This window comes from Nomascus leucogenys, chromosome 11 (genome assembly GCF_006542625.1).
Source record: "Nomascus leucogenys isolate Asia chromosome 11, Asia_NLE_v1, whole genome shotgun sequence".
NCBI lineage: Eukaryota > Metazoa > Chordata > Mammalia > Primates > Hylobatidae > Nomascus > Nomascus leucogenys.
The window spans coordinates 31,691,064-31,711,587 of record NC_044391.1 but is presented as its reverse complement, the minus strand read 5'-3'; positions in this window follow the sequence as shown (position 1 = coordinate 31,711,587).

Genomic DNA, 20,524 nt, shown 5'->3' with positions numbered 1-20,524 from the left:
GTGAAGTTTTATATTAAATCTCGGGAAAGAACCTGAACTGGTTTATGTGATTAGAAACTCTAATGCCACCTCTCATGCACATTAGGATCAGGAATGGGAGATGGTTAAATCTATTTATAAAAAGATGTTATCTCTTCCTACACCAAAAGAGTTATAAAAATTATTGCTTCCATAAGTATTCCATAATATCGATTATTGACTTCCTGAAGAAATCACCGTATAACCTATTGTTCAAGCAAAGACAAATGTATTGCTTACTGCAGAAAGCGAGGACACTACCTTGAAAGAATTCTACCAAAGGGGAAGTTTAAAGACAGAATATTTACAACTTTTGTGTGGTCTGGTTCAAGGCATATCTTTCTGTGTAAAATACTGAATGAGAGAAAATGTTATTGTATAGCAATTTAGAATTGTGGACTCAGCACAGTGAGGGTTAGAAGGGAGTCCTTAAAGAGTAACCCATCAACTGCTGAACGTGGTTGAGTTATCTGTTGGTTAGAGAATGGGTTATTTTAACTAGTCCTTAAAGAGAACCAGTTTAATAGTCTATAGTTCTGATAAATATATTTTCAGAAAAGTTATTTATAACTCCATGTTCCTGGAGAAACATTTTCTGGAATGGCAAAGTTATGCCAATGAAGACAATAAGTTAGTGGCTGTAAATGGTTTTTGTTTCCAATACATTGACAGAAAATAAGTTCATAAAAATTGGGAATAGACAGAAAGCGGAAAAGAAAGGCTACTTTTCAAAATGCTTATAGTTGCATCAGTTGTGTGATCCATATCTCTTGTATTATCCTGTGGAAAGTATTTGAGATGAGGAGTATCAGTGAAAGCTTTAAAGTTTATCCTTTTGTCATATTTGGTAACACATGTTCTAGGTAATCTGTAATATTTGACTCTACTATCACTGCTGTATCTCACTTTGTATACAAAGTAATACTTTTTAAATATTAAAACCTATATGATGAAAATCTTTGAGTACACTTAAACATCAGAGCCATCTAAAATAAAAATTGAACTGGTAAGGATTTCTGTTTGTAAAAAATATAACCCAACTTTTGCTAACCTAAAGAGAAAGCTAATTTATTCTAATGGTTGTCTAAGACAAAATGCCCTGAAAAAAATCAAGGAGAGGATTTTATTCAGGATATTGCAATAAGTAGAATTTTTTAAATGAGGGATACCTCAAGGAAAAGGAAGGAAGCCTGGGGTTTTACCAAGGCTGATTGGTAAAGAAGGAAGTCACTTGGAGTCAGTCATGACTTAAGGACATCTCATGCTACCATGGGAACCTTGAATGAACCCAGATTGATTCCAAATCCTCATATAACATTTTTGAAATTAAAAATACAGGGTATACAATTGGCCCAGCCTAGGGCATGTACTCACTCTCTATTTTCTAAGGAAAGGAGAGTATATAGTATGTATGCCCTTACAGCTTCCATGATGGAATAGGATCCCTGATTTGCTCTTTAATGGAATTACCGGCAGAAAAGTTATTCTAGCACTGGAGCAGGCAAAACGAATATATAGTTATCCCTCAGTATCCATGGAGATTGGTTGCAGGAAGCCCAAGGATGCCAAAATTTATGGATGCTCAGGTCCCTGATAAAAAATGGTGCAGTATTTGCATATAACCCACACACATCCTTTCATATACTTTAAATCATCTCTAGATTACTTATAACACCTAATACAATGTAAATTTATGTAAATAGATTTTATGCTATATTGTTTAGGGAATGACAGGTAAAGGAATCTGTATTTGCAAAGTTCAAACACATTCTTTTTTTTCCTGAATACTATCTATATTTGATTAGTTTAATTCATTAATGCAGAACTCATAGATATGGAGGACTGACTACACATACATACTGCTACATAAATGTGTGTGTGTTTGTGTGTGTGTGTGTGTGTGTGTAAGGAAAGAAGGAAGGAAAGAAAAAAGGAAGGAGAGAAGGAAGAAACTAGAAAACAATTGGCATAAAAATTGGCTCAGTTAATCCTTCTTTAAAACAATATAATCCAAGGGTCACTACTCTTAAGAAAGGTTTGTCTTGGGTTTGCTTCTGCATTATCTGCTGGCTGTTGGTTCTTCTCCATGCTCTCCACACATCGTTCACAGCTCCCAGGGGCCAACTTTTCCCTGCAGTTGTTCTCACTGTTTGGAGCTCCTGAAGTTTGCCTCCTCCATAGGATTCTTCCTGTAGTGGGAACAACATGAAATGGTGAATGAGGGACAGGACACACTTCTCTTTATTGCTCCATGGTGTTTTCCTCTATATTTGCATAGATCCCTGGACTATACTGAGATTTTAGATGTCACTGAGAGATTGTAGAAACTAAATAAATTTATTGTCATAGGAGAGGCATATTAAAACTGTGCTCTTATATGATTGTCCTCATAGCTGAAAGTAAAATGAAAGACTTAAGTAAAATTCTTCAGATGGGTTATCTCATGAAGACACTCTAGGTCCTAGCCTCTCAGCTACACTGTACACTTTAAAGAGTGTATATTTCTAACTGTTTTTTAGGAATACTATATGCAGGGTCACAGTATTCCCAGAAAGTTTTGGGGTTGAAATTTAGCCTTTTGTGTTAATTTCTTGTGGCTGTTATAACAAATTACCATAAATTTAGTAGCTCAAAACAACAGAAATTTAGTTTCTTACAATTCTGGGAGTCAGAAATTCATCATCAGTATCACTGAGCCAAAATCAAGGCATTACCAGAGGCACACTTCCCCTGAAGGTTCTATGGGAGAATTCTTTCCCTTCTTCCAGCTTCTCATGGCTGGCAACATTCCTTTGCTTGTGTCTGTATCATGCAGACACAGAATGAAATTTCTGCCTTCATTCTCACATCACCTTCTCCTCTTCTTTTCCTGTGACCTTCTTCTGCCCCTCTGTTATAAAGATAATTGAAACTGGATTTAAGGCCCATCCAGGTAATTAATCTCCTCATCTCAAGATCCTTAACTTAATCACATCTGCGAATACTCTCTTTCCTTATAAGGTAACTTTTATAGGTTCCAGGGTTTAGGACCTAATATTGGGTGGCCATTATTTAGCCTATTACACCCTTGCTCTGTTTACAAAGCCATACACTTAACTGTGACCCCTTTCCTATTTTGTTCTTCCAAAGGCGGTGCCTTTTTGAAATTCCTGATGCTGAAATTCATGATCTCTGTGGATTTCTAAACTGCACAAGTTAAAATCTCACTCTCCACTATTAATCTAGCCTTTGGGCCCATACATCAATTATTAAATTTGGAGATTGAATTATTTACTCTTGATTTGTTCTTCTCCAAATTTGGTCTGCTAATTTCTGTCATCACACCCCTTTTTTGAACGCGTATAAAAGTGTAATTCTTGTGCTCCACCCTAGATGTAAGAAATAAGAGTGCATTTTGAACAGATATCTCCAGTAATTCTTGTGAACAATAAATCCGGAAAATGAGTGGCTGTGAATGACAAGTGAGGTAGCTCTAGCTGAAGGGTCAAAGGAAGACGCTGGCACCCTTATCTGGTTTTCCTTAAGATGTCATTGTTAATGGCCTCTGGTGGGCACCTACATACACACTCATACACACAAACACACACACACCTAATTCAAAGACAATATTATCTCACAGATCTACCTAACTTGATCAGATTAGAGCTTTATATCACAACAAAACTCTGTCTTCTTCACTCCTTCGTTTTTTCACCATTGTCTTACAGGCTATAGTGTAGGGCGACCCACCTAAGAAATGCATAAAAATGATTCAATTTTTGGGCCGCCTATAAATTGTTGCCTATATAAAGACAGGGCTGAAACTCTGAATGCTACACGTTTCCATGCTTTAGGTTAAATCAAATCCTCAAGGTAGAGGGTCCCTCTGTAAGTTTTGTCTAAAAAAAAAAGGAAAGAAAACTTTATGAGGATTTGTAGTATATTATGATTCTTCCATAACAGGATATGGGGAAATAGGGGAGGGGCAGAAGTTATTTTACTCCTCCAATGGCAAACCTAACTTTTCCATCACCTATATTTTAAGAAATTTTTTTCTATGTTGCTATTTTTAAGCAAACATTTAAAATTTTAGAATAGTTTTAGATGTACAGAAAAGTTGTAAAGATGTTACAGAGTTCTCACATCCCCTACACCCATTTTCCACTATCGCTAACATCTTACATTACTATGGCACATTTACCACAGCTAAGAAACCAATATGATACATTATTATTAACAGTCATCCATATTGTATTCAGATTTCCTTAGTTTTTACCTAGTGGTCTGTCACAGGACCCCAACTAGAGTCCCACATTACTTTTAGTCATTGCATCTCTTTAGGGTCTTCTTTGTGGTCACAGTTTCTCAGACTTTCCTTGTTTTGATAACTCATTTGAGAGTTTTGAGTACTGGTCAGAAATTTTGTACAATGTCCCTAAGTTTGCATTTGCTAATGTTTTCATAATAATTAGACTGGGATTATGGGTTTTGGCAGGAGACCACTGTAAAGTGCCTTTCTCATCACATTATTTCAAGAAGTACTGAGGCAGGAGAATGGGGTCTGGAGGCAGGGAACCTAAGGCCGATTTGTGCTGACTTCCTAAAACTAAATCGAAAGGAAAACCCCAACTTTCTGCAGCAAATAACAAAAGGATCAGAGGCGATTCCCCTTGCAAACCTCCCCCATCTTTTCTGCATCATAGATGAAAAATGGAAAGTACTCTGATCCCTCCCCTCCCACAACAAATCAGACTGGTTGTGGGCCCAGTCTTTATTTGCATAGAGGTGAAACTTTGTAACTTCACTACAGCCTCTGATTGGTTGCCTTTTGTGACCAATCAGCCTGGTCACAGACCAATCCTTCATTTACATAGGGTGTAAACCAAGTAACCAATGGGAAATCTCTGGAAAGTATTTAAACCCCAGAAAATTCTGTAACTAGTGCTCTGAGCTGCTTTCTTGAGCTGCTTGCTTGAGCCCTCTCCTACTCTGCAGTGTATACTTTCGTTTCAATAAATCTATGCTATTGTTGCTTCATTCTGTCATTGCATTGTGTGTGTTATCCAATTCTTTGTTCAAAATGCCAAAAACCTGGAAAACTGGCATTCAAGACACTCCACAGATAGCGGTACCTGCTATCAACATGGCTTGTCACTGTTGGCGGTAAGCCTGACCACCTAGCTAGTGTTTATCAGGTTTCTCCACTGGAAAGTTACTCTCTTCCCTGTCTTCCTGTACTCTTTGGAAAAATGTCACTGTGTGGACCACATTTAATGGGGTGGGGGGGAGCAGTGCTCTACCTCCTGCAAGAGGCATTATTAATTAAATAATTTGGAATTCTGCATAGAAGAGTGTCCATTCTCTCCCATTTTTTTAAATTCAATTATTTAGGTCAGTATGCAGTTACGCTCTCATAATACAACATCACTACTTTTACTGTATTTTCCTTGTCGTATCTTGATTTTCTAAATGCATGGAACATGAAGATTTTTCTGCACTAGTCTGTATTTATTTCTCTGACTTCCTTTCCTGTCATTGCTCTACTCATCAAATAAACTGAATTACATGAAATGCTTCAAACCAGCCATATTATCTGCCTCCTATGGCTTAAAGCCTACTTTCTACTTGGCCTGGAATGTTGTTCCCTTTTGCATCCAGCTGTTTAACTTCTACATATTCCTCAGGACTCAACCAAGCATCAGTGGGAAGCCATTTCTGTTACCTTCCATATCCACAGTCCCTTATGGAACACTTTCATCACTCTCATGGTATTCTTTTTAGCACCTATAAAATTATCTTAATTATTGTTTTAAATTTCAAATTATTTTTAAAAATTGTTTTAAATTATTGTTTTACTTGTGTTGTCTTTTATCAATGGAGAGGACCCAGAGAATAGACATGTCTTGATTTCTGGTATATTAAACTCTATAATCTCTCATCTGCAATTCCAAAATTGAAAAATTCCAAAATAGCTGTTAAACCCAAAACGTTTTTGTTATTCATTTGGTGGCAAAACTTGACTTGACATAAACTTTGATGTTCAACTTTCTTTCAAATGGTTGAAAAACCATTTGCACTCAGGCTCAGTGTGGTGGCCCAAGCCTGTAGTCCCAGCACTTTGGGAGGCCGAGGCAGGCGGATCACCTGAGGTCGGGAGTTTGAGACCAGCCTGAACAACATGGACAAACCCCGTCTCTACTAAAAATGCAAAATTAGCCAGGGATGGTGGCACATGCCTGTAATCCCAGCTATTCGGGAAGCTGAGGCAGGAGAATTGCTTGAACCCGGGAGTCGGAGGTTGCAGTGAGCCGAGATCACACCATTGCACTCCAGCCTGGGCAACAAGAGTGAAACTCTTTCTCAAAAAAAAAAAAAAAGAAAAAGAAAAACTATCTGCACTCATGTGAGGCTATCGAGTCTTTGTTTTTGCCATTGTTTTGTTATGGAAATATTTTATTTGATTCCTGATTACTGACTCAGACTCCACTGTTGGTATTAGAATATTTGGTATGTTAGAATGTTTAGTATATGTACCTTTCTAAATTTGAAAAGTTCTGAATTTTTAAGTGCATAGCGTCCCAACAATTTTGGATTATGTGTGGCCCTGTATTATTTCCTTAGAAAATGTTAATATATTTGAATTTTAATAGCATAACAAAAAGTAACTTTCAGCCAACCCTGTAGAAAGATAAGACAACCCCATGATATATGAAACAAAAGGCTGAAGTTATTACTTAAGTAATCAAGAGCTATGTTGGTTCAACTCAGTCTACTGAAAAAATACTGATTTCAGATGGGGATTGGGAGTAGCATTCTTTTGAATTTGTGTTGTTTACAGCAGAAAGAGTGGGTCAACATAGCTTCTGAAGAGCATTCATTGGAGTGAATCTGCCATTTATTGGCTGTTCTTCAAACCATAAGACTGATATTGATGGTCAGGTTACAGAGGTATGCTCTCTACAGGTAGGTGCCTGATTAATTATATAGGCTTAAAGGCAGTTCTGGGTTATAAAACTGATATTGACTGATTAAAAGGGATTAAAACCAGATCCGTTAGATCTGCTTTAATGATTGACAGTCTTTGTAGAAGCCTGGGGACACTTTTAAAAAAATTTTCAATATAGACTAAAGTGTATTTTCTTTTCCTCACCAAGTACCTCTTTTAGACCATTATTCTTGAAAACCAAAAATTGGCTCACAAAATATTTTTCAGTGTCCAATTGATGAAATAATCCCTCATTTTTATTAATTCCATGTTGAAATGGATGGAACTTGAATGTGGCAGCTCTGGTAAAAGTAATAGAAATATTCTGATCTACTGGTCTATGTGCCTATTTTTATACCAGTACCATGCTGTTTTGGTACTGGTGCTTTATATACTATGGCTTTATAGTATAGTTTGAAATCAGGTAATGTGATGCCTCCAGATTTATTCTTTTTGCTTAGTCTTGCTTGCGCTATATGGGCTCTTTTTTGGTTCTGTACAAATTTTAGGATTGTGTTTTCTAGTTCTGTGAAGAATGATGGTGGCATTTTGATGGGAATTGCACTGAATTTGTAGATTGCTTTTTGGCAGTATGGTCGTTTTCACAATATTGATTCTACTCATCCATGAGCATGGGACGTGTTTCCATTTGTTTGTCATCTATGATTTCTCTCAGCAATGTTTTGTAGTTTTCCTTGTAGAGGTCTTTCACCTCTTTGGTTAGGTGTATTACTAAGCGTTTTTTTGTTTGTTTGTTTGTTTGTTTTCAGCAATTGTAAAAGAGGTTGAGTTCTTGATTTGATTCTCAGCTTGGTCGCTGTTGGTGTATAGGAGAGCTAATGATTCGTATACTTTAATTTTGTATCCAGAAACTTTGCTGAATTATTTGATCAGTTCTAGGAGATTTTTGGAGTCATTTAAGGTGTTCTAGGTAAACAATTATATCATCAGCAAACAGTGACAGTTTGACTTCCTCTTTACCAATTTCCATGCTCTTTATTTCTTTCTGTTATCTGATTGCTCTGGCTAGGACTTCCAGTATATGTTGAATAGAGAACCCAGAAATAAGCCCAAATACTTAAAGCCAACTGATCTTTGATAAAGCAAACAAAAACATTAAGTGGGGAAAGGACACCCTATTTGGCAAATGGTGCTGGAATAATTGGCAAGCTATATGTAGGAGAATGAAAGTGGATCCTCATCTCTTATACAAAAATCACCTCAAGATGTGTTGACCAGTTAAATCTAATATGTGAAACTATAAAAATTCTAGAAGATAACATTGGAAATAGACGTTGGCTTAGGCAAGGATTTCATGACCAAGAACCCAAAAGCAAATGCAATAACAACAAAGATGAATAACTGGAACTTAATTGAATTAAAGAGCTTTTGCATGGCAAAAGGAATAGTCAGCAGAGTAAACAGACAACCCACAGAGTGGGAGAAAATCTTCACAATCTATACATCTGACAGAGGACTAATATCCAGAATCTACAATGCATTCAAACAAAGTAGCAAGAACAATCAAACAATCCTATCAAAAAGTAGGCTAAGGACATGAATAGACAATTCTCAAAATAATATATACAAATGGCCAACAAATATATGAAAAAATGCTCAACATCACTAATTATCAGGGAAATGCAAGTAAAAACTACAATGCAGCACCACCTTACTACTTCAAGAAGGGCCATAATCAAAAAATTAAAAAATTAACAGATGTTGATATGGATTCAGTGAATAGGGATCACTACTACACTGCTGGTAGGAATGTAAACTAGTAAAACCACTGTGGAAAACAGTGTGGAGATTACTTAAAGAACTAAAAATAGATCTACCACATGATCCAGCAATCTTACTACTGGGTATCTACCCAGAGGAAAAGAAGTCATTATACGAAAAAGATACTTGCACACACGTGTTTATAGCAGCACAAATTGCAATTGCAAAAACGTGAAACCAACCCAAATGCCCATCAATCAATGAATGGATAAAGAAACTGTGATATATATGCATGAAACTGTGAGATATATGTGATATATATGATCATATATATAAATCACATATATCATCTAAATCATATACATCATATTTATAAATCACATATATCATATAAATCATATATATCATATATAAATCACATATATGATATATATGATGGAATACTACTCAGCTATAGAAAGGAATGAATTAATGGCTTTCAAAGCAGCATGAATGAGGTTGGAGACTATTATTCTAAGTGAAGTAGCTCAGGAATGGAAAACCAAACGTATGGTCTCACTCATAAGTGGGAGCTAAGCTATGAGGATGCAAAGGCATAAGAATGACACAATGGACTTTGGGGGCTCAGGGGAAAAGGGTGAGAAGGGGGTGAAGGATAAAAAACTACAAATTGGGTGCAGTGTATACTGCTCAGGTGATGGGTGCACCAAAATCTCACAAATCACCACTAAAGAACTTACTCATGTAACCTATCACCACTTGTTCCTCAATATCCTATGTAAATAAAAAAATTAAATAAAAAATAAAAGTTAACAAATTAAAAAGTAATGGAAATAATTTGAATAACAATTTTGTGTCATTTCAAGTTTCTTTATAAAAAGAACATTTAAGTCTACAAGTTAGAAAGTCTTCTATTCTTCAATATGTCTTGTCATATAGTTTCACTACTATCTTAGCTCTATTTATTGTAGAAATTATTACAGACATAGCAATCAAATCAGTACTACTATTAATATTATTTTTGTTAGCAGTGAAAGAATCTCTAGTGAGTCTGGTATCTCAGCCAATTAGAACTTGCAAGATATTTGCTAAATTCAAAGCTTTGAGTGCAGATGAGATGTCTAGGAGAATGAGAACATGAGGTAACATGACCAATGTGGACATTTCTAATTAAATTTAGTTCTTTAAACATCTATTGCTTTTTTCTAATATGTCCTCAGTTTCTCCTGACATTAAACTGTGGACATGAATGTAAAAGCCTACAAAATATAAAGTTGCTCTTCATTTCTATGTGATAAAAAGAATTTAGGAATAATCATATAATTTTAAATAATTTAAAAAATCTGTGTGGCAGGATTATGTTATTACTTATTCCTTTCCCTTCCCTTTCTTATCCACTAACTACCTACAGAAAAAAGGGTCTTTGGCAAGAAGTAAAATACAATTGTAGATGCGATTAATCTATGATTATTGTGCCAAGAAATGGTCAGTGTTAGAGAGGGTGGTGTGAAATGTATATATCCATCTGAAAGACTTAAAGCCTTCTCCTACAACACATTGTTGGGCTGTCCCTCACTGAAGGGAGTCTGGCAGGCATTTGGAATGTTAAGGATTGTGCCACTTCTTCAGAACCCTAGAAGAAGGGCAGAAAAGTAGAAAAACACCAATGATTTCTGGGGAAAACGGCAGGAGGAGAGAATCCCAGAGTTGCAGCCTCAGCAAACTTTGAATTAAAAGGTGAATAAACAGGAAAAGTAAATAAATATTTTGCATCACCTAGACTCTGCATGTATTGGTGATTAGCAGGAAGATGGGTGGCTTCCCAGAATGTACTTTTCCTGACTGCCTTCCCCATGTGTTTTTTCTCTGTCTGGGATGCTCTTTCTCCAGCTAATTTTTATCCCTTAGTGCCTATGTCATCATGGGAAGCCATGCCTGCTCCACTTTAATCCTTTTCCAGTGAACCATCACCTGTTATCTTTCCTTTATAGCACTTATATCACAATATGTAATATCTTGTGCAATTTTTAGCATTCTATTAAGAATGCTAAAATTATTAAATCTGCCTTTCCCAATAGAAGATGCTCCATGAAATTGCAGTGGTATGGTGAATCCAGCTCATTCTGGCCTTTAAAGGCTGATAGTTATCCTCCGGTGTGATGGTGTGTTACTGTGCATGTTTTTCTGATTTCACCTTCTGTGATGTCACACTGGTAGTTTGAAATCAGCCATGGTGGAGTATTCATACTATGGACATTTGTTAAATGCTATAAAGCTGGACTTCCTTTTTCTTAGAGAGTTGATTGTTAATCATTTACCAGCACAGCACTGGTAAGAAAAATGGTATTCTTGGTTCCCAGCACAGTGGCTGGCATGTAGTAATGCTCAACAAATATTTGTTGAAAGAATGCACAATAAGTTGAGGGGTTAAAATTATTTTCAACTGCAACAGATATATTTTTCTTAGGTTCTAGGACCTTTCTCATTTAAAAAGTTCAATGATTGAATTTTTGATTAGCAACCAACAGGTAGGAAAACAACACAGTATTTATACTTTTAAACATTTCCTTAATTTAAATAAATGTTTTTAATACTATGTTCTATGGGAAATATTTTTTGCATTTTGATGCACATATAGTTTTGAGCTTATTAATTACACTGGATTACTGAGATTAACATTGTTTAGGGTAATTGGGTGAGGAAAAAAATCAGCCCTCTGATTTTTTCTGGAGAGGTCAGTTGGGTATATCATAAAGAGCACTGGCCCAGCGAATCAATTGATTCCAAGCTCTAACTCTGCTACTAACCAGTTCTGTGACTTGAAGCAAGTCGTCACATTTTTCTGAGCCTCATTTCCCTAATCTCAAAAATGATAAAATTGAATTAGACAATACTTTAGCTTCATCCAGCTTTAAGATCCTGTGTTTAATCTTCCTTGCTTCCTTATCTTTAAGAAATGATTAAACCTATATCTAAAAATTACTGAAAATTTATGTCCTGCGCATATCTTGCCATTTCTTAATTATGCCTTTCTCATTACACCTACGTATGTCATCTCTGTGATATATACGTTACATACGTACATCCCTTCTCCCAGTATCTTGCCACTGTACATGGTAAAACTTTGGTATCTACATGTTTTTATAATCCTTCCACTTTCTTTCCAGAATCTGAACCTTCCCTTTCCTTAAGGCTTCCCAATACTCATCTTCAAATTCCTCCTTAATCTATTGTCTACCAAACTTGCTTGTAGAACCCATGATACGCTTTTGTTAGGTATCATTTCTCCCATTCATTTTCTTCTTAAAAACTTTATCTGTTTATGGTCTTTTATATGAAATTGTATTTATCAAAATGTTCTTTTAGTGTGTTCATTTATAAGTAATTTTAGTAGGCAACAGACTGTCCAAGCTTGACATTTTATACTGTTGTAAAATTATCCTTCCTCAATGCAAACCTAAACTTCTTAGTGTTCCAAACACTAATTTGTTTCTTTCTTTTTTTTGCCTAGGTATAAAATGCAACACAAAGCATTTCTTTGATAGAAAGCCTTTTCAACATTTTATTTGATATTTCATTTGGAACACAGTGTAGCTTATGTATTTTCCTTTTTAAAAAGAATCCTATAGATCTTCTTAGAGCAGTGGAGAAGGTTATGCTTTAATACAAATTCTAAACATCTATTGCTGCTCATGCATAGTATAGAAAGTTAGATAATTTTGCTCACACATTTTGGACATTAACTACATATAGGATGTGGAAATGGGTTTTTAGTCTCTATCTTCCTTCTTTTGCCTCACTGCTTTGTCTGTGTAGCTTTCATCCCCCATTGGTTTAGCCACTTGGTCATCATATGCTCTAGTTACACTGAAATCTCTTTAGTCACTGTTATGAATTTGAAACATTTTGTTTTATACTCAGGTACTGAAAATCATTATGATCAGATTAATTTCTTTATCAAGGAGTCAAATGTGCTAGCTATATTCCTAGAGCTCATAAATCATTTAGGATTATTAACATTAATGTCTTACAACAGGACTTTGAGATACGTACTGTTATGAACCACATTTTAAACACCAAGAAACTAATGTCAGGATAAATTAAGTAACTAGGCCGAAGCCAGGCTAGCAATGGCAGATCTGAAATTTGAATCTAGCCTGTCTGGCTCCAGAGACGAAGTTCTTAACTGCTGTTCTATGCTTCTTTTTAAAGCTTCTTTTCTGAAATAAATCAATTAAAGAATCCTAAGAAAAGGTATCTGAAGTAAAAGAAATTTCTTGTGTTTTGAAATTTCATGTGTTTTGTTCAAGCATGACTGATCTCTTTCTTTTATAAAAAACTCAAAGCAGTGCTTTCAAAAGGAATGAATGCCAGGCTGCATGACTACCTTTCTTATAAGCTATTTTGCCACTTTATTTTATGAATACCTATCCTTTTCTGTACTGAATAGTGCACATTTTAAATAGTGAGGAGTCCTATTATAAAATACTTATTGAATTGATTTTTTGAAACTGTGGAATTATTTCCGTGCTTTAGAAGCAGAAGAAATGTTTAGAGAAGGTCATTGTCTTGGTAAATAGCTTTAAGGTATATAGAGTGCAACCCAAAGCAGCCTGTAACAGGAAGGGATATAAATAATGTCGCTAAATGACATTGTTGGTTAATCTGAAATTGTAAGGATTTTAGTTTTTATATTATCTGAAAGTTAATGACCAGCAAGTGATAGTCACGAAGCCATTGAAGAAAAGGGGAAATTGTGATCTTAATTATCTATTAAATAATTGCTCATTTGTAGGAAGATTTAGTATTTTTTCTTTACTTAGTGGTATATATTATTAATTTGAGGAAAACCCTGCAAGGACAAAGGTGCAACTTTTCCTATGTTGCACCCAATTCAATGCACAGTAATGCATACGTTACTGTGCATTGAATTGGGAACAGAATAAATATGGAATTCCAAATATCAGAACTAGAAGTGAACTTAGAAACCAGGTGGTTTACCACTTAGTTTTATATATTAAAATAAGTAGCTCAAAAAGAGAGGCTGACTCCTCATGAAAAAATATCTGGCTATTAATAGAGTATGAGAGAGATGAAACAGCAAAGGTTTCTGTTTCAGAGGCTGTAAACCCCAACTTCATCACATGTTAGGTATGTGAGTTTGGAAAAGTTACTTCCTCTTCAACAAAGGTGAACAGCTTTATTCGCTTATTCATAAAATACATATTGAAAATTAACTTCATGTCAATCACTTTGCTAGATTATTGTATTACAAAAATGGAAAAAGCATGGTTTCTGCTCTGCTAGAACTTTCAGACACATAAATAAACAATTACAATAAAATAAATACTATTATAAAAGGGTATATAGATATCTGCAGGGAAATGAGATGTGGGGCCTTACTATAAATTGAGATTAATTTGTATTTGTGCAATAAATTATTTTCTGGGACTTGACAGTCTTATCTGTTCACAATCATATTTTTAGTCTCTGGTGTTCTGGAATATTAAGGCTAATCTAATAAATGTTTTAACTTTTTTTCAATTAGTGTGAAATATTATATTTCTTTATCAATGAACTCTATATTTCTCTAAGTAAAATAAAATTCAATTAGTGAGGATTTGTACATCAAACTGCTAAGGATTATGTTTTCTATGTGTGATAACAAAAATTATAAACTAGCTGCCTCTTTATGTTGAGAAACTTTGTCAATACTCCTTATCTGTTTCTTTCTTAAAACCAGCATTTATTAACTTTTGTTGCTCTATCGAAGTGGTGCTCTGAGAAATGAAAATGGGATGACTTTAACCAAAATTAACAGCCCTGTGTTCCCCTAAACCAGTTCTTAAATTCAAAAAACTAGATTGATAATTAAGTAAAATGATATAATTTTATCACTTCAAAATGAATCTTCTATCATGAATTATTATGAGGTAACCTTAATATCAGCACGAAAAGCTACATTCAACTATTTTGAAAATCTTCTGTATTATAACTTTACTTTTCTACAATTTGTATGTCTTCTACTTTCTCACATGAGAAGTCAAATACCTATTTAATAGTAGCAAAAGGATAAATGCCCATCAGTGATAGACTGGATAAAGAAAATGTGGTACATATACATACTGGAATACTATGCAGCCATAAAAAGGAACAAGATCATGTCCTTTGCAGGGACATGGAAGAAGCTGGAAGCCATTACCCTCAGCAAACTAACACAGGAAGAGAAAACCAAACACTGCATGTTCTCACTTGTGAGAGCTGAGAAATGAGAACACATGGACATAGGGAGGGAACAACACACACTGGGGCCTGTTGGGGGAAGGTTGGGGAGGAGAGAGCATCAGGGAAAAGAGTTAATGCATGATGGGCTTAACACCTAGGGGATGGGTTGATGGGTGCAGCAAACCACCATGGCACATGTTTACCTATGTAACAAACCTACACATCCTGCACGTGTACGTGAGAACATAAAAAATAAATTAAAAAAAGAAATGTATTACATATTAGTATATATTCTTCAAAAATCCTGCAAATTTTTTTTTCTTTTTAAATATACCTTTGGAAATTATTCTCTTCTCACTATACTTCTGTGCTTATGAACAATAAATGATATTAAGAGTGAGCTCAGTGTCTAACCTGTGGCTTTTGTGTGTGTATGTTCTGTGAGGCAAAGCTGGGGCATGTCTACTACTATTATTGATGTTGTTATGGAATGTCATATCTTTTTCACCTCTAAGTAAAGGTTGCGTTTTATCTTTATCACCTAGAACAGAAATTTTCAGAATGTGGCATAGAGATCCCTGAGGGTCCCAAAGAGCCTTTTAAGAGCTCTGTGAGGTTAAAATGCTACTCCAATGCCACTTGCCTTTTTTACTCTCATTCTCCCATGAGTATAAAATTCACCAGAGGTCACATGATGTATAATATTGTATCAGTTTGAGTACAGAAACAGATATGAGAATTTTGCTATCTTCTATTGTCAGGCACTAAAGGTATTTGGAAAAAAAATATGAAATAATAACATTTTTCTCACTAAATATTTCAAATATGTAATTTATGTTAATATATGTTATTAATGTTAATATATAATTATTAGGTTAACACATAAGTTACATATTATTGTTGGTTTTATGCTAATATTTAATGAGTTTGTTATTGTTGCTTAAAATGAATGCATAAATAGTTTTAAAAATCTCTTTAAATTTTTAACTTGGCAAATATCCATAGAAATAACCAATGTAATTTTTTAAAGAGTTCTTTAGGATACTTAATAATTTTTATATAATAATTTTTAAGATCAAAAAGTTTGAGAACAGCTCTTGTGAAAAAATAAGCAAGTGAAGCTCATAATCCACACACCTTTGTTGTCCTTCTAGCTAAAACATTAAAACTTAGCCAAATGGCCAAGATATTACTTGTGCTGTATAGATGCCCACTGAGGGTTTGAATAGGTTGAATAAGTAAAATATCATGTACAAGGTATATGTTAGGTATAAAAAAACTAGACAATACCTAGAATAAGTCTCATGGTAATTAGTAAAGTTCAACTGAATCTAAATGAAAAGGGCCAAAAACAATTTCTACGTTGGTTATAATTATGACAGGGATATCTCAATCATTCTTGAATATTTGTACTGATCGTCTGGAGTATTTTCCTTAATTTCTTGGTCTGGACAAACTAGGTAACGTAGTTAATGCAGATTTCACTACAATCTAAGGACTGTAATAAAGGCTGAGTTGGCTTATACACCCTCACTTTTCTCTACCTGTCTCCTCCGCATCTTGATCTTGCTTACTTTCCAAGCCTTGCCTACCTCTGAGTCTACAAATCTATATTGGATATTCTGAAATACGTAATATTATTCCTTTCTCCAATGAAGTGCAAGTCTGTGCCATAAAATCAACATTCACAAACTCTGTTTATATATTCAAATTAGAGGGAGTTTAATCTAAGGAAATATTATTTCAAAGAAGTTTAGGTTTGTTATTTTTATCAGTAAAACATTGTTGGGTATACAAAATAAAGGAAATAGATTTTAAAGAATCAGCCTTGAAATGATCAAATGAACGTGATAAAAAGATAAAAATTATAAAATTCTGGGAAAAGTATATTGATTTCTCCTACTTCATTATCATACAATGAGAAAACAGTTTAAAGGATTGATAAAATTATATAGAAAAATGATACTCAAATCAGGAAAGTCAGCAGAGATGATATACTTCTTTTAAGTTGTGGACCTAAAAGATTTTTTAAAGCAATTACTTTAAGATAGTAATAATCAATTGGATTTACCTATATGGGGAAAAATTATTTAGGGCATTTGTAAGCTTGGTATAGAAGGAAAATGGTCAGTAATTCATAAAACTATGAACTTAGTGTTACATATTATCACAAGGTTTAATAAAAAGGAAGACACTTTTTTTGACTTCTTTTGATGTGGAAAAAAATTAATTCTCCCTGGTACCAGCTCTTCTTTTCAAAAGAAAACAAATCATTCTACCAAAAAGACACGTGAACTCACATGTTCATTACAGTACTATTCACAATAGCAAAGACATGGAATCGTTCTAGGTGCTCATCAGTTTGGGGGAAGGGTTGAAAAACTACCTATTTGGGTACCAGGCTCAGTACCTGGGTGATGGGATTATTTGTACCCTGATACTTTTTGGCTCTGTGTCCCCACCAAATTCTCATGTTGAACTGTGATTCCCAGTGTTGGGGGTGGGACCTGGTGGGAGGTGACTGGATCATGGGGACAGGTTTCCTCCTGATAATGAGTGAGTTCTCACGAGGTCTGATAGTTTAAAAGTGTACGGCACTTCCTCCTTCACTCTTTCTCTCCTGCTCCACCGTGGTAAGATGTGCTTGCTTCCCCTTCATCTTCCACCATGATTCTAAGTTTCCTGAGGCCTCCCAGCCATGCTTCCTGTACAGTCTGTGAAATTGTAAGTCAATTAAACCTTTTTTCTTCATAAATTACCCAGTCTCAGGTAGTTCTTTACAGCAGTGTAAAAATGGACTAATACATATGCCCAACCTTAGCATCACACAATATACCCAGGTAGCAAACCTGGACAAGTACCCCCTGAATATGAAATAAAAATTGATAAATAAATAAAAGTAAATCTCATTTTATTATTATTGATACTGCTGTTGTTCCAAAGACACTTCGAATATAGAGAAATCACTGGGAATAAAATTTATACTTAAAATTTTGGGAAAAGACATTTCAAATAGCTGGAAACTTTAATAGGATGTAAGTAAGTTGTTCTCAAGTTTCCACTAGATTAAATATCATGTAGGAGTAGTTTCCAGAGACTGCCTCTCAGGCATTTTCACTAAATGGGACAAGGGTGGATTTCAGATATTTCATTTAGATGAAAATTTGACATAGATGGTCCAGAATTTTGCTTTAAGAGAAAGCAATGGCAGTTAGATGGCAGGAATTTTCTGAAGGAGAGAGGAAATATACCTGTAACATTTGAGGGGCCTTTCTAGCAGTACTCACTCTGCCTTCTCTTATCCATTCTGTTATAGACAGACCCTAAGGTACCCCTATGATCTCCCTCTCCTGATGTTCTTGGCTTTGTATAATCTCTTTCTCTTGAATATGAGTGGAACTTGTGACTTGCCTCTGACAAAAAGACTATAGAAAAGGTGATGATATTTCATGTACATGATTATGCTACTTCATATAATACTTCATTTACTTGCTCATTCACTCTACAGACTCTTGGCCTGTTGGGAGGACCATATGTCAAAGAGTAACAACACAGCCCAGTGAATATCTTGACTGCAGCCTTGAGGGACTTTAAACAGAGCACTTATCAAACTTGTGCTAGCACTCCTGACCAGAGAAACTTTGGGATAATAAATGTATATTGTTTTAATCCATTTTGTGGTAATTTGCTATATAACAATAAACTACTAAAACACACCCAAATCTAGATTTAAGAAATACATCTAGACCAAAACTTGATTGCAATACTCTAAAATATTTCGCTTAATTGCACCCACTAAATTCTTATTGTAAAGAAATAAGGCTCCGCGTATTTTTTGAGAATTTGTCGAATGACTACTCCATCCTCATGAATAGACAATGAGGCTGGATTGGATTTTAACACCGCATGCTTCCCTAAAGCACTTTGTTATCACATCAAATTTCTATATTTTTGCGACCAGAAGTTTTTGTATCTCCCAGTGCAATGTACTGCTTGAGGGGTTTGAGATCACATTTAAGCAGAGAGAAAGAGGAGAGAGAATAAAAATAAGGGATGAACTTTGGCTGATGAGATTAACCCAGTAGAAAGTGTATACAATTGTACATAAAACTTATACTGTCTAAGTTGAATGACCTGACCTATATGAGTGGGAACAAAGGCATGTATTCAGTGTGTGTGTTGTTGTCATCAAGCCAAAGTGTGAATTTCTTACCAATTAAGTACTATATTGCAAAGGGAATAATCATATTCAATATACTGGAAATGAACAACATTGATTAGGAGTAGAGATGCTATAGATTTTATTCTTCAATGAAAACAAACTTTGGTATGCACAACTGCTATAAGAATAAATAAGATTGCTCTAACGCTAGTGATAAATATTCATGGAAATAATCTAGACAGATATGAAAATAACCAGTTTGTGCATGTAAGCTTTTATCCCTTGATTTTAGAAGGGATTATTTTAGTAATGTGTTTAGAATTTTTTTAAAAAATCTTGAAGCAGAGTTGAACAAAGAGAATAAAAAGTTGATAAGTATTGGAATTGAAGGTTGTGCTGAATCTCCCTTGAGCTCCAAATATAATCCAGACCCTCTCACAATGCAGCCCCTTCCAGGAGGCCTGGTATTCTGTCAACACCCTTTTTGTTTCAGGTTTTAAGAAATAGACATTTTTAAAATTATTATTATTTGGTCACCCAGTTGGATTTCTTTTTTTTTTTCCATTTCTTAGCTCTGTACCTAAGGCTTATTAAATTTCACCTACAAGTTCTTCCCATTAGTTCTGAAAGATGAGGCCTGGCAAATGGAAACCAGACTCAAGCAACACTTTATGACCAGGAGACACATGTTGCCTTTTGCTTCTGCTCTCCTTTTGCCTTTGTTCCCTAATTTCAGACTTCTATAGATGGAATCCTAGTTGTTCTTTTACTAGATATGTAATTGTGTGGAGTTTCTTAACTTCCTTAAGCTATATTTTTCTTCTCTCCAAAATGAGAATTATGGTTCCCACTTCATAGCAATGCTGTAAAGAGTTAAGTGAGATATTCCATGCAAAGTACACAGAACTAGCATATTATAGGTGCTCAATAAACATTAGGAGCAATATTGGTTTTCCACCAACTACACCCTTTGCCATCTTTCCTAGGGCGAAACCTAATTCTCTGTATTATCTGTTTCTGCCTTGATTTCTTGGCTACAAGTCTGATTGGTAGAATGCCCTTCTCCTCAGCATTCTATTATGGTATCTTCCTACATTGTCTGCCCTTCCCTTAATTGCCTAAAATTATGTTGCCATGGGCCTATAATTATGTCTAATTGGGGCCTCTCTGCCATTCTCAGTACATATATTCTAACCCCCTACTAGCAGACAATGTATTGGATTAGAAGTCATTTTCCATTTTAACACAATCTGTGCCACTAATGAATTCATGTTTTTAGATTAATGATTCTCAATCTTGGTCATGCATTAAAGTCACCCACGGAGTCTGGTGGAAATTAAAAACTGGGAGGCTGCTAACCCAAAAATTCTGATTGGCAGTTTGGAGTATACTCAGACTTTTGAATTTTTTGAATTTGTGTGTGTGTGTGTGTG